We start from the raw sequence: 12,444 nt of genomic DNA, 5'->3' as shown, positions 1-12,444 counted from the left end.
TTTCCTTTGATATGACCCCGGCTTGTGCCGGAAAGGAGCTCAACAAAGGGAAATCTGCCCCAAAAAGACCGAAATGGAGAGAGATGAGGGAGGCAATAGCGCCTGGTTTAAGCTATGGGGAGGGAGTGGGATCCAGACCCAGGGCTCCTGTTTCGAGGTGCGTGCTTCCAGGGGTGAAATTCCCGGGGTGGGTGTCGTGGGCTTTTCAGTCTGACGTCCCCGCCTCCCTGTGCATCCCTGTGCATCCGTGCCCGGTATGTGTGCAGAGACCTGTTGCTTTGGTCCCTGCTCCTGCTTAGTTCTGTGACCATCTGGTAGCTTCCGAGGGGGGCTGGGGTGGGACGGAAGAGGATTTTTATTCTTGAGTCGGGTTCAGCCTGGCGAAACTTTGGCGTTGGGGCAAGAGGAGGAAGCTCTCCCCGTCGCAGCCCGTTTTCCTGGGTGGGGCTTGGGCAGGATGCTGTCAGGAGAGGGAGGATGGACTACGCCGGATTGAGCTCCCCTGCTCCATCTCGGGACTGACCTCCAAGAGTCTGACCTTCACAGGTTTGACCTTCAGCGTTTTTCCATCTTTCTCAGCCCACGGTGCCCAAGAACAGCCTCTAACCCTGCGATATCATGGCAGGATGGGGGAAGAACATCCAGAATTCTCCTAAATGTGGATATTCGTCCCTCTGCATCCCTCCCCTCCGCTGGCAGGCTGCCGGGACCGGGGGCTGGGGAGCATCTTGGCACACCGTCCCCATCCTCCGTGGGCAGGCAGAGGGGGCAGAATGGAGGGCTGAAGCTCTTTGAGCAAGCATTTCTGTGCTGGGGGAGCTCTGGCCATCCTTCCCCGGCTCCTTCCCAGCTTTCTGCAGGGCGGGAGAGGGCTCTGGTTTTGCCGCACGAGGTGAGCGATGGGCTTTACCCCCAGGAGCCTGCCCGGAAGGTCACCCCCTCGTGCCGAATTGGCCCCTCGTCCGCCTGCAGTGGCTTCTTACATTTCAGCTGCAAAGCAACAGTTTTCAGGATGACGCCTGCGGATTTGTGGGTTGTCACATTCAGCGTCTGGCTCTGCACATGCAGAATTGCCTCTAATTTTTTTTTTTTTTTTTTTTTTTTTTGCCAGCCACAGCTGAGCCACAGTGTGTTGGGGGTGATGCCACGACAGCCTGGTGCAATCCCGCATCGGTCAGAAGGGATGGGTTTTAGGATGCCCGTAAGCTGAAGAGGGCTGTTAAATTTGCTGCTGCTTACTGCAGTGTCTGAGGCTACTTTACTCCGTCGGAGGTAGCCCTTCCCCAATTTTGCTTGTGGCTGTTGCATTTGAGAGCTACAGAACCCCCCAGCTGGCAGGAAGGGGCCTTAAAAGCATCATTTAGAGGGGAAATTGTTTCCCCCCCGCCTCGGTACATTGCACATCACAAGAAATAGCAGGCAGAACTGCGGGGCTTTGAGGAGCCTGATACGCTGGGGGGATCTGTTCCGAGGGAAATCAGCCTTCTGCAGCTGGGGTACCGGCTCCCGCCTGCCGGGGAGCAGCACCCCAAATTGGGCACATCTCCCCTCTCGGCTAAGGCAGTTTCCCGAGTGCTGGCAGGCTCGGCGGAAAGAGCAGGGCTTTGCGGGGGAAGGAAGGAGTTGCTCACCCTTCTCCAAGAGGCGGAAAGGAGGGATGAAACGCCTGCCCGCCGCCACCACGTTATTCCCGAGGTGGCATCGCAGACCCCACGCTGAGCCGAGAACTGAGACCTGCCCCGTGGCCCCAGCCCGGGTGTTTGGATGGATGTGATGGGAATTGCTTCTCTATTCCCCGGGGGAGCCCTGGGCGTTGTGGGGGTGGCAATAACCTCCCTCCTGGCGTTAATAACCTAACTCATCCTCTGGGAGAGTGGCTGAGCAGAGCCCGGAGTGGTGCAGGCCTCCGGGTGACAGAGGAGGGGGTGTCACTGACGCCGAGCTATGAAGCTGTGGTTGGAAGGGTGACAATTACCTCTACAATGGCTGGGCTGCAACAGGAGGCGGCTGGGCCAGCTTCTGCTGGGGCTTTTGGGCTCCCGTGGCCTCCCTTCCCATCTTACAGGAGGTGCCAACCTGTCCCCAGGTGCAGCAGCTTGTCCCCAGCGCCACAGAGCTGCTGGCATTGAATTGCTGGCTCTGGGAGAGCTGGAAAAGCATTATAAAGCGTGGTGTGGGGGGAATAAATCGGTGTGTTTGCAAAATGCTGAGTGTGGCAAAAGCCGAGGCGTGAGGAGGTGCCCGTGGTGGGATGCGGGGGTGGCACAGGGGTCTGGGACGCGGGATGCACCCGGCTGCCTGCGAGACGCCACACTTGTGGGTTAATGCTCTGAGGGCCGTGTCGCTGGCTGCGCATCTTCCGCTGCGTCTCCGGAATCGCTCTCTGTTGAAGCTCCTCCGGTGCTTCGATCCAGCGTCCTGCCCAAATAGCTGCCGCGGCAAAAAGTCATCCTGGCTGAAAGCCCTTTCCTTTGTGCCCTTAAACATCTGCCTTGGGGTGAGCGATGCTCAGTCCGGTCAGGGAGAGGCTGAAGATCTAACGCCTCATGATTTTTCAAGGATAAAAGCTACAATCTTACAAAAAAGGGAGCTATACATTGGAAAAAACAGTATTTGATTCTGTGTTTGGGGCAGGGGGTCAAACCCAGGCTTAAAGCAAGGGCAGAGCACGGCGAAGCGGGGTGCTCTGAAATGGTTTTAGTTATGACAGCCCAACTTTGGGGGCCCGTGTTCCGACTCGCAGAAGCCAGGCTTTGCAGCGGAAAGATATTTCCAGCCTAACCTCAGCAAAGTAATTTCAGATTCTCTCCAATTCTAGGAGCGGTTTTGCTGTAAACCGTGGCTGAGCGCGCAGCGGGTCCAGCTGCAACGCGAGGGCTGGTGGCACCTGAGCGGGTGACCAGGGCGGGTTGCACAGCCCTGCCAGGAGTGACTTCTGCTGAGAGCAGGTCACAGAATGGCTTGGGTTGGAAGGGACCTTGAAGCCCACCCAGTGCCACCCCCTGCCCTGGGCAGGGACACCTCCCACCAGCCCAGGTTGCTCCAAGCCCCGTCCAACCTGGCCTTGAACCCCTCCAGGGATGGGGCAGCCACAGCTTCTCTGGGCAACCTGGGCCAGGGGCTCACCCTCCTCACAGCCAAGAATTTCTGCCTCAGATCTCATCTCAATCTCCCCTCTTTCAGTGGAAAACCCTTCCCCCTCGTCCCACGGCTCCCCTCCCTGATCCAGAGTCCCTCCCCGGCTTTCCTGGAGCCCCTTGAGGGCCTGGAAGGGGCTGGAAGGTCTCCCCGGAGCCTTCTCTTCTCCAGGCTGAACCCCCCCAGCTCTCTCAGCCTGTCCCCACCCCAGGGGGGTCCCACCCCAGGAGAGGTCAGGTCCATGCCGGGCGTAGCTCCGTGCCCACCCCTACGGACATCAGTCAGAGCACACGATTGGCACCACTGGAGAGTTTGACGCAAAAATCCTCTATTTCCCAAGGCGGTTTGGGTAACGCTTTCCTCATTTCTGCCACGTGTTGGGACAGCCGTGGGCCCAGGCAGGAGACACCCGGGGGTCGTGCTGGTTTCGTGCCCGTAGCAGGGCAGGGTGCCAGGCACCCGGTTTGGGCGACGGGTGGCCCCTTTGGGTCGGTGCATGGTGAACACTGATGGAGGAGGGAAGGAGCGGGCTTGGTTGGGGGTTTTTTTGGCAGCAGCCTGTGTATTTTTTAATGGCGTTGTGGGCAGGAAGCTGAAATGAGCTGAAAGTGCTTTTTTTTGGGCTGTGTTGCCGCAGAGAAATGGCCGGGTTTGTGCCCGCAAGGTGCCCGGGAAGGAGCTTTTTGGGGATGGCACAGCAGGAAACGTGCGACGGGAGCTCGCTGTGGGTCTGCCGAAGGGCAGGGTGAAGCAGCAGCGAGCCGTCCTTCCCGCGATGCCGCGGGTTTGAGGGCAGAGCCGGCCAGTTTAACCATTCCTCGTGGCTCTTAGTGCTTTATTTTCACAGAGGGCGAGAGAAAAGAACAGGAAAAAAAGAACCGTGGAGTATGTTTTTGCTATGTATATGGTTGTGCGTGGGCAGAGTGCCTGAACCACGCGGGTTAGAGCTGTGTTTTGGGCTTAAAAAAAAAAAAAAAGAATAAAAGTAAAGCCCCTGGCCGGAGCACGGTGTCTCTGCAATGTCACCTCCATCTCTCAGAGAGTAAAATGTCTGCCACGTCCGTCCCAGGGCGAGATCTTTGGGGTCAGGACAAGCGTGGCTTGCAGATGTGGCACTTGGCTCAGACGTCACCTCCAGCAGAGGTCACGGTGTAGAAAAAGGCCGTTTTGCCTTTTTCTGGGCTGGCTGCGGGGCTCCGAAATGCTGCGTCACCCGTGCGGGCAGCGTGGCTGGGCTGTGGCAGGGCAGCCTCTTGGGGGGACGCTGTCACCTGTGTTGCAAGCCGGGACTTTGCCCCATCTCTGTGCAGCTGGTGGCCCACGGGGGTGCCCGGGGTCTGCATCCCGCAGCCGTTCCTTTTGTAGATTTAAGGCAAGGCCAGTTCTACTGGGCCACAGGAGCCCGTCCTGCTCCTACGCCGTGCCAGGAACAACCCGACCTCTGAAAACCGGTGTCACCCAGGCTAGGAGAGGGGTGACATGCCTCCGTGCCGCAGGGTAGGGTCCTGCAAGGCTCGCCGTGCTCTGGGGGCTGTGATGGTGGCAGTTTTGGTCGTTGCCAGCACCGGCGGGACAGGTGATGAGAGCGTCGGGTCTCAGTGCAGCCGCAGGACTGCCGCAGCCAGGGAGCGGAGGATTTGCTGGCAAACGATTTGAAGCTGCTGCCGCCGCCGGTTAAAATACTTCCAGCATCTGACGCATCTCTCCACGTCAAGATTCAAAGGGCTTGTTTGAGAGGGAAACGCTTAATCCAGGGCCGGGAGGGGGGGCGGGATGCGGGGAGTAGCGAACCACAGATTGGGAAAAGGAGTCACAAATATCTCACGGGAGCGAAGTGGGTCAGCAAGCGTTCGCTGGGGCTTGGTGGGGCTGTCTCCGAGGCTGGGCTTTGGGGAGGGCTGGCAAACAGGGCCGTGTCCCTGCACAGCCCGGTCCCGGGGCCGTTTAAAAGCGCCGACGACAAGCGGCTCCGGCTGTGGCCGCGCTTTGCATGGTGGTGTCTCGCGTTTGCCGTGCATTGCGTCGGGAGCGGAGGGCCAAAATAAACCGTAGAGGTAGCGAAAAGCCCTCCCTGGGGAGCTGCCCACGGCGGCCGAACAAGCAAGCTCCTTATGTAAAGCTGTTTTAATATTTATGGTAGTACCGAGAGGCACTGCATTACCTCATCTGTCTTCATAGCGCTGCTTGGAGACGGGGGGAAAAGGCTTAGTCACAATATGCTGTCACTTATCCTAGGTGCTTGCCTGGCATCTCGCTGCCTTTAGCGTGTTTATTCCCCAGCAGCTCAGAAAGGGGGGGAAAAGTGCTATTTTATCCGCCTTGGAAATGGGGAGTTGAAGCAGTGGGGAACAAAACACGATGCTCAGGTGCAGGAGGCGGCTGGGATGGGGCAGGGGACTGAACCCAAAACCCGCGCAGCCCTGAGGGATCTGCACGGCAGACACAACGGGCACAGACTCCCGAGGACACTTCCCAAAGGTCTGGTCCTCCAAGCTGCATTACTTAGGGGTCGGACGAGAAGGTTGAGACCCCGAGCGTGACCCCCTCGGAGCCACCAGCAGGTCCCCACTTCAGTGCAGGGGGGGGAACAATTAGTCCTCATCTGTCTTTGATCTCCTTTCACTAGTGGAACTCGTCACTCCGTGGACTTGAGGATCCAGCGTGAAGACCCTGACCAGCCATAAGGACACTGCTGGCTGTCACCCGTGGGATGGGCAGAGCGTGGGGGGAGGATCTCCCTCCAGCATGCCAGAGAAATGGCTCGGCCCCCGCCGCTGGTGCAGCCTGGGGTTTCTTTATGGGGAGTAAAGGTCTATTGGTTGCGTGCACAAGTTAATGAGCAAGGTGGGGAACGAGGCCACCTCGTTGCCCATTGGGCACAGCTGACGCACCAGCGCAGCCACCACAGATCCATCACTGTTTGTCCCCTCCCTGCGTCGCATTGGCCGTCTGGTTTGGCCACAGGCTGAGGATGAGCTGTCTTGGTGGAAGAGGTGAACGGGATCCTGGGGGGACTCAGGCAGGGTATCTCCAGAAGAGAGATGGGGATGTTCGGTCTCAACTGCTGGGTCGGAGCCTGGCCGGGAGCTGGAGGAGCTCAGCCTGGAGCAGGGCTGCCGGAGTAACCGGAGAAAGGGAAGTGCAGATCTCAGGAGCACGAGTTGGTGAAACTGGGCGTCTGTGGCCAAATGCAAGGCAGGCAGAGACGGAGGGTACGGAACAGCGTGGGCGAACACATACTAAAATGAAGCAGAGCTACATAAATGAAAAGACTTGACTGAAGGTTCTTGGGTTTCCAGAAGCGGTGGGATGCCCTGGCGACTGACACGAACTCTGGTGGGCATGATGTCCTCAAAGGACAGTGGAGGTGCTCCCTTTGAGCCAGGGAGTTTAAGGCGAATCCCCCAGGGGAAATGTAGGGCTAGCCTGGCTGTGAGTCAGCACCTGCGTTCTCATTTCTACCCTGAAATAACTCAGAAGTGTGATTCCAGCTCTGTCTTCAGCTAGCAGCTGTGGAGGGACAAGTCCTGATCTAAAAAAGAAGGGTTTTGATGGTTTCTTACACGACGTTCAGTTGAGCCAGCCAGGATTTGCACCTCCCTCCCGCAGCCTGCTTGTTTCAGCCCATCCTCGCGCTCCCTCCTTTTCTTAACTCTCTTCCAAGCCACTTCGGTGCACGGGGAGATTTGCCAATCTTTGGGAGAAGGAAGGGAGGTGAGAATGGTCTTGAGCCTCGGGGTCTTGGGAGGGACACCCCAAACCCTATGCCCGTGGCTCTCCGGGGCAGTGTGCCTGACTGCAGCCTGTTTCTTCTTGCGCCATAAAATAGCCAAGTGGCAATGAGCCAGCATTGCCCTGTGGCCGGTAACCTCAGACCTCTTTGGAGAAACCTTAATCTGTCAAAACAAGCTGTCTTCTGCTCGGCACTGTCCTCAGGGCACCATGAACTGACCTTATCCATGTTCTCCAGCTGAATTTCCTCTGGCCACTTCAGTCCAGACCTCTTTGGTGATGGTGATGCTCCATATGACCGTGCTGCCCTCCGTCTGAGGGTCTCGCATCGGTGAGTTCAGCTCCCTGGATCGCGTTGATTCAATTTTCACGAGCTGAAGGACTGAGTTTGTGACACGTGAAGGTCACGTAGGAAGCCTGTGGCAGCACTTGATCCCCCCAGTAACACCCCCAGTTTCTAACAGCCTGGTCCCAGTCACTTCACCCATAGCTGCCTTACTTTTTGTAGTCAGAAAGTCAGAACACTGCTTTTTTTTTTTTTTTTTTCCCCCCTCTCCTTTTTCCCTTTTCAGGAAGTTACGTATTTTCAGGTGCCTCTTTGAAGTGGCCAAATTCTGATGTTCCTGTTTATGCGCCCCAGACAGCCACAGGAACAAAATCTGCAGACTTCAGTCTAAAATTACCTGCTCTTCACCTACCAGCTGGTGCCGGCGCCCGGCTCTGCGATGGTAATTCAATCCTGTGAGCCAGTTTTGGCAGGTGCAAATTGCACTCGCCAAAGGGAAGCTGTCTGAGGGCCATTTTCTGTCCCTTGGAAAGCTAGTTTGGTCTTAAATGACCAAAAGCAAGCGTGCCAGACTTACAGAACCTGCTGAAGGGACGTGAAATTAATTGGTATTCAGTGTACGTTCTTCCTCGGGGACACTGAAAACCTCTCACTGTGGTGGTGTTAAGACAATTGACTGGAGAATATGAGGAAGACTGCGGTGGGTGCTCTGTTATCAGGTTCAAAGTCCTCCCTTGGCTTCAGGAAGGAGGGACCTGGTCCCGAGAGGCAAAAGTCATCTTCTCCAGCACTGCTGGCTTCCAGCTTACGTCATCTCAAAGGGAACTGGGAGCAGGCTCGGTCGCATACCTTGTCTCCCTGCAGACGGCCTCTGGCCCCAGCCCCAGGCTGCTCCCACGCCTGGCTCAAGCGATGTGGAGTCATGGCATGGTCTTTGCTACGGTTCAGCTGCTTTGGGCTAAAGGGTTTGTGGGCTGAGAGTGGAGATGAAGCTGGAAGACGCATAAATGGTTGCCCAGTAATAGGCACCCATTTAATGCTTTGCCCCAAGGCCAACAGCTACTTAAGAGAATGGGGCTTTGGTACTTAGAACTCTCCTCTTTGCCCCCAAAAGGCAAAACTTCATGCCTTTTCTTTTTCAGACAGGTGGGAATGACAAAGAAGTGAAGGGGACTTTAAGTAGGGCTTAAGGAAGAAGATTTGAGGGTATGTAAGGTCTCTTTTGCCATCTCTGGCTCTTCCTGCGCAGCGTTGCTCCAGCTCAGACGTGGTCAGTAACTGCTTCTGAAGCTGTTTTCCACCAGAGGACACTTGGAGTTTGTGCATGGACTTCTGCAAGTATGAATTCATCTCCGTAACCCCGCTGTGGCGGTTGCAGTCTTTCCCACTGAGAGTGTGGCAGTTGAGGATCCGATGGAAAAGGTCAGCTTTTCATGGATGGGGGGGGAAGCTCCTACGTATGAACCCCCTGCCTGGCACTGCTGGGACCCCGCGCAGGTCGCTGGGGTGCAGCTGCCCGCCGCAGCCTCGCAAAGTTGCCGGCTTTTCCTTCTGATATGGTTTGAGAAACCCACAACCGTTTATTGTCATTTAGACAATAGTTCTCTCACCCGACGACCCCTCCCCACCCTGGAAGGGGAATCGGGGAAAAAACAAGGAAACCCAAGGGTTGAAATGTAAAAGGATTTAATAGAATAAGACTAAATAATTAACATTGGTAATACAAAAGAACCAATAGTGATCCCGATACCAATATAAAATGCACAAGGATTATACTCAGCCCGTTCCACCAGCGGAAGCCGTGCATCCCCGCAGGGACAGCCAATGTGGGACCCTGCGAGCGCTGCGGCTGCAGGAGGAAGGGAAGGGCTCAGGGCTCCGGCACCGGGGCGAGGAGTGCTCAGGATGGCAGCCAGCACGGGAGAGAGGGAGAAAGAGAAAACTCCCCAGCAAACTTTCTAATTTATATTGAATGTGGTGTTCATGGTCTGAAGGAACCCTGTTGGCAGCTTGGGGCAAGTGCCCGGGTCTCGCTCCTCCTCATCCCCGCACCTGGCGAGCTCGAAAACGCTGAGACCTTGAATCCCCCACACCAGAGCTGGCTGTAAAGTAAATATTTTCACCAATTCAGACACCAGAGTCTTCTAAAAGTGCGTTTTTCCCAGGCGTTAGAAGAGAAATTAGTCAAAACCAGGACACCTTCCAACCTGAAGCAGCGAGGGGAGGATGAGGGGGCTCGGGGCTGGTCTCTGCAGAGGGAAGAAGATCTTCCGAGGGCGACGCGTTACGGTAAAGCCAGCAATGACTCATCGGCTCCGTTCGGTGCGGGATTGATGCAGCTTTCATCTGCGCACCCAGGAGACAGATGCATAGCTGTAATTTGCTAATTTGCTGGGGGGCAGGGGGCTGAGGCAGGAAAGGTGCCCTTCGGGGAGCCGGGGGAAGCTGTTCCTCACCTCGGCCCCGTTGCTTTGGCTGGGACCAGCTTCTTGCCCCGGCGCGTCTGCGCTGACCTGGAGAGCTGCAACAACCAGCAGCGTCCCAGGAGGGCTGCGGGGTTTGCGTCACGCTTTTTTTTTTTTTTTTTTTTTTTGGAGGGCTTTGCTTTTTCCCTTTTCTCCCCCATCACCGGTTTTGTGATCTCTGCTCTCTCTTTGCACCCTGGGAAAAAGAAGTGGTTAGCTGCTGGGGGGTGAAAACCTCCCTGAAAAGGCACAGATTGTTAAACAAAGAAATAGCACGGTGCGGGGGGGTGGGTGAAGGGAGGGAGTGAAGCCTCTTTTCTCACAAAACCTTATTCCCAAGTGCTGCTGTCTGTGTGGGAGGCAGAGAGGGAGCTGGCGGCGGCGGGGGGAACGGGTAGACGGGCAGAGACAGCAACCGAAGAGGAGATGGGAGGGAGGAATAAATAGACATGAGAGCTATAAAGAAGAAAGCAAAGGTGGAGAAAAAGCAAAGGTGGTGGCTGTTCGAGAAAAACTTTGCGTGATGGAATGAGGGAAGAGGAGGAGACAAAGGGGGGGCAGAATGGGCGCTGGGGCTTCTCGTGGGGGGCAGAAAGGGCGCTGGGGCTTCTCGAATGCAGTGTTGAATAGCATCAGCTCAGCCAAGCCAAAGGGTCTGGGGAGATGCTGGGCAACGCTGTGGCAAGTTCCAGTGACAGAAAGCCACTGACGGAAAGCCCTTTCACGCGGACACTTAAGAACTACTGATATTGATTTTTGGCTTAGTTTGGTTTCTACATCTTTTAAAACCTTTCCTAATCTTCATGAGGGGCTTGCATTGCTTTTAGTGGAAGCTCGCTTGGAAACCAAGGCGTTCTTTGATGAGCCGTTTGTAGCGGTGCAGGGCACGGCGCCGGCCCTGAGCAAAACCAGCGTTCCTGCTTCCAGGAATCTGCAACCCGGTTCTGATCAACGAGGGGTGCGAATGAGAGAGGATATGGAGGAACTGATGTATTTGGGCTGTGCAGAGCCCCCATTCCTCAGCAGAGGCCAGTCTGCCCCCTCCACGATTTACACCTACCATCTCCGTAGGCTGCACGTAGTTTTCCTATGGAAAGCAGCAAAAGGTTAATGCTGGGTTCGTATAGTATAACCGCACAAGTACTAGCCAGTGTGTGAGTAGCCCAGCTAATTGATATCAAAGCGACTGAGCAGGTAATTTAATATTTATGACATGATGAATCTGGCTCTCCCTGCTATAACCTCTAAGCCTGCTTCAGTCTTGGGCTCCGCTTACTCTTCCTTCGTCTCATCGTTGCACCAGATGTGAAATGAGGATAATTTGCTCCCGAACCAGAAGAGCAGAGTCTTGTGAGGGACTGCGCGCAGCCTCAGCCCTGGATCTACATAGGACTTCCCCTGAGCAGAGCCATATGAATGCTCTTCGGAGGCAGTAGGAAGGAAAAGGTGAGGCAGGTGGTACCTACAGAAATATTGAAAAATGAACAAGGAGAGGAAAATGTTCTTGCCCTTGGCCAGGACCATGCCTTTATCTACCAAGCCCCAGGCCGCAGAGAAGGTCTTAAGCTTGGTGAGCATCTGGGATTGTGTGGTACAACGTGCCCAAGTGGGCATCTCAGTGATGCTTCACATCCTCAGCGAAGCATGTGGGAAGAGTGGTGGTGTTTTGGGTTTCCAAAAGGGTTTAATATCACAAACGTAGAAATGTTAAGCATTGCTCAGCTGCAGTCAAAGAGACTATGCTTTTTTACACCCAAAGTAGATCAGGTCCACGTAGAGCTGCTAGGGAAATTCGGTTGCTGGTTTTTAAGCAAGTGAAAAGCTGGTTTGATTTTTTTTTTTTTTTTTTGTTATTCCATGGGAAGAGCTTGGCGTTAAACCAAATTGAAAATCCAAGGGAAGAGTAGCAACTGTCCTGCTTAGTGCTGGATAGGAAGCCCTGGGGACAGATTATCTACTGCTTGTCTTTCAATGTTTTATTTCAAAACTGGCCAGCTTGGATCATCTGATGCCTTTTGGAGACTTCAGGCTCCATCTCAGCAAATATTACCCAGCTAAAATTCAGCCTTTCTGAGGGAGGTGTGTAAGGTAGGTCTGTGGAAAGCCTTCTGGAAGCGTCTGTCCCATCTCCATGCTACAGGAAGAGCTGAGACTACTCTCCTAGGCTCACTGCCAACCCTTCAGACAGCCTTTTCAGCTTACGGCGTACTGGTCTCATGGTCACCACGCCTGGTGCAGCCTGAGAGCTACGGGCTTCCATGATTTCGTACTGCAGTTCCCTCAGTCAACTCCTGTTGACTGGCCCTGGAGAAGATGGTGGCCATCAAACAGTGGCTTACAAGGGAGAGCAGGAGATGGGGGAGTTTCTATTTTATACCAAGCTGTAAGATGTTGCCCAGCTTTGCTCTGGACCCAAACCTGGCATTTCTGGGAGCAGCTTTCATAGAATCATAGAATTGTTAGGGTTGGAAGGGACCTTAAAGATCGTCTAGTTCCAACCCCCCTGCCCTGGGCAGGGACACCTCCCACTAGATCAGGTTGCTCAGAGCCCCGTCCAGCCTGGCCTTAAGAACTTCCAGGGATGGGGCTTCCACCACCTCTCTGGGCAACCTGTGCCAGTGTCTCAACACCCTCATGGTGAAGAACTTCTTCCTAACGTCCAGTCTGAATCGACCCATCTCTAGTTTTAATCCATTCCCTCTAGTCCTACCATGACCCGACATCCTAAAAAGTCCCTCCCCAGCTTTCTTGTAGGCCCCCTTAAGATACTGGTAGGCCACTAGCAGGTCTCCTCGGAGCCTTCTTTTCCAGGAAAGCCTGGAG

General features: G+C 55.1%; 1 protein-coding gene across 3 annotated transcripts in view; it reads left to right on the top strand.

Moving 5' to 3' along the window:
• CEND1 (cell cycle exit and neuronal differentiation 1) overlaps positions 1–12,444 on the top strand; it is a 28,326-nt gene that overhangs the window by 4,731 nt on the left and 11,151 nt on the right. The window contains exon 1 of one of the 3 annotated variants that reach the window (XM_054200800.1): positions 446–546. The exons of the other annotated variants lie outside the window; for them this stretch is intronic. The gene's annotated coding sequence lies outside the window, so the exon portion shown is untranslated. Of the gene's footprint in view, positions 1–445; positions 547–12,444 lie in introns of those variants that run through there. 3 annotated transcript variants of the gene reach the window in all.

This window comes from Rissa tridactyla, chromosome 4 (genome assembly GCF_028500815.1).
Source record: "Rissa tridactyla isolate bRisTri1 chromosome 4, bRisTri1.patW.cur.20221130, whole genome shotgun sequence".
Lineage (NCBI taxonomy): Eukaryota > Metazoa > Chordata > Aves > Charadriiformes > Laridae > Rissa > Rissa tridactyla.
This window is presented reverse-complemented; position numbering and strand designations above follow the sequence as displayed.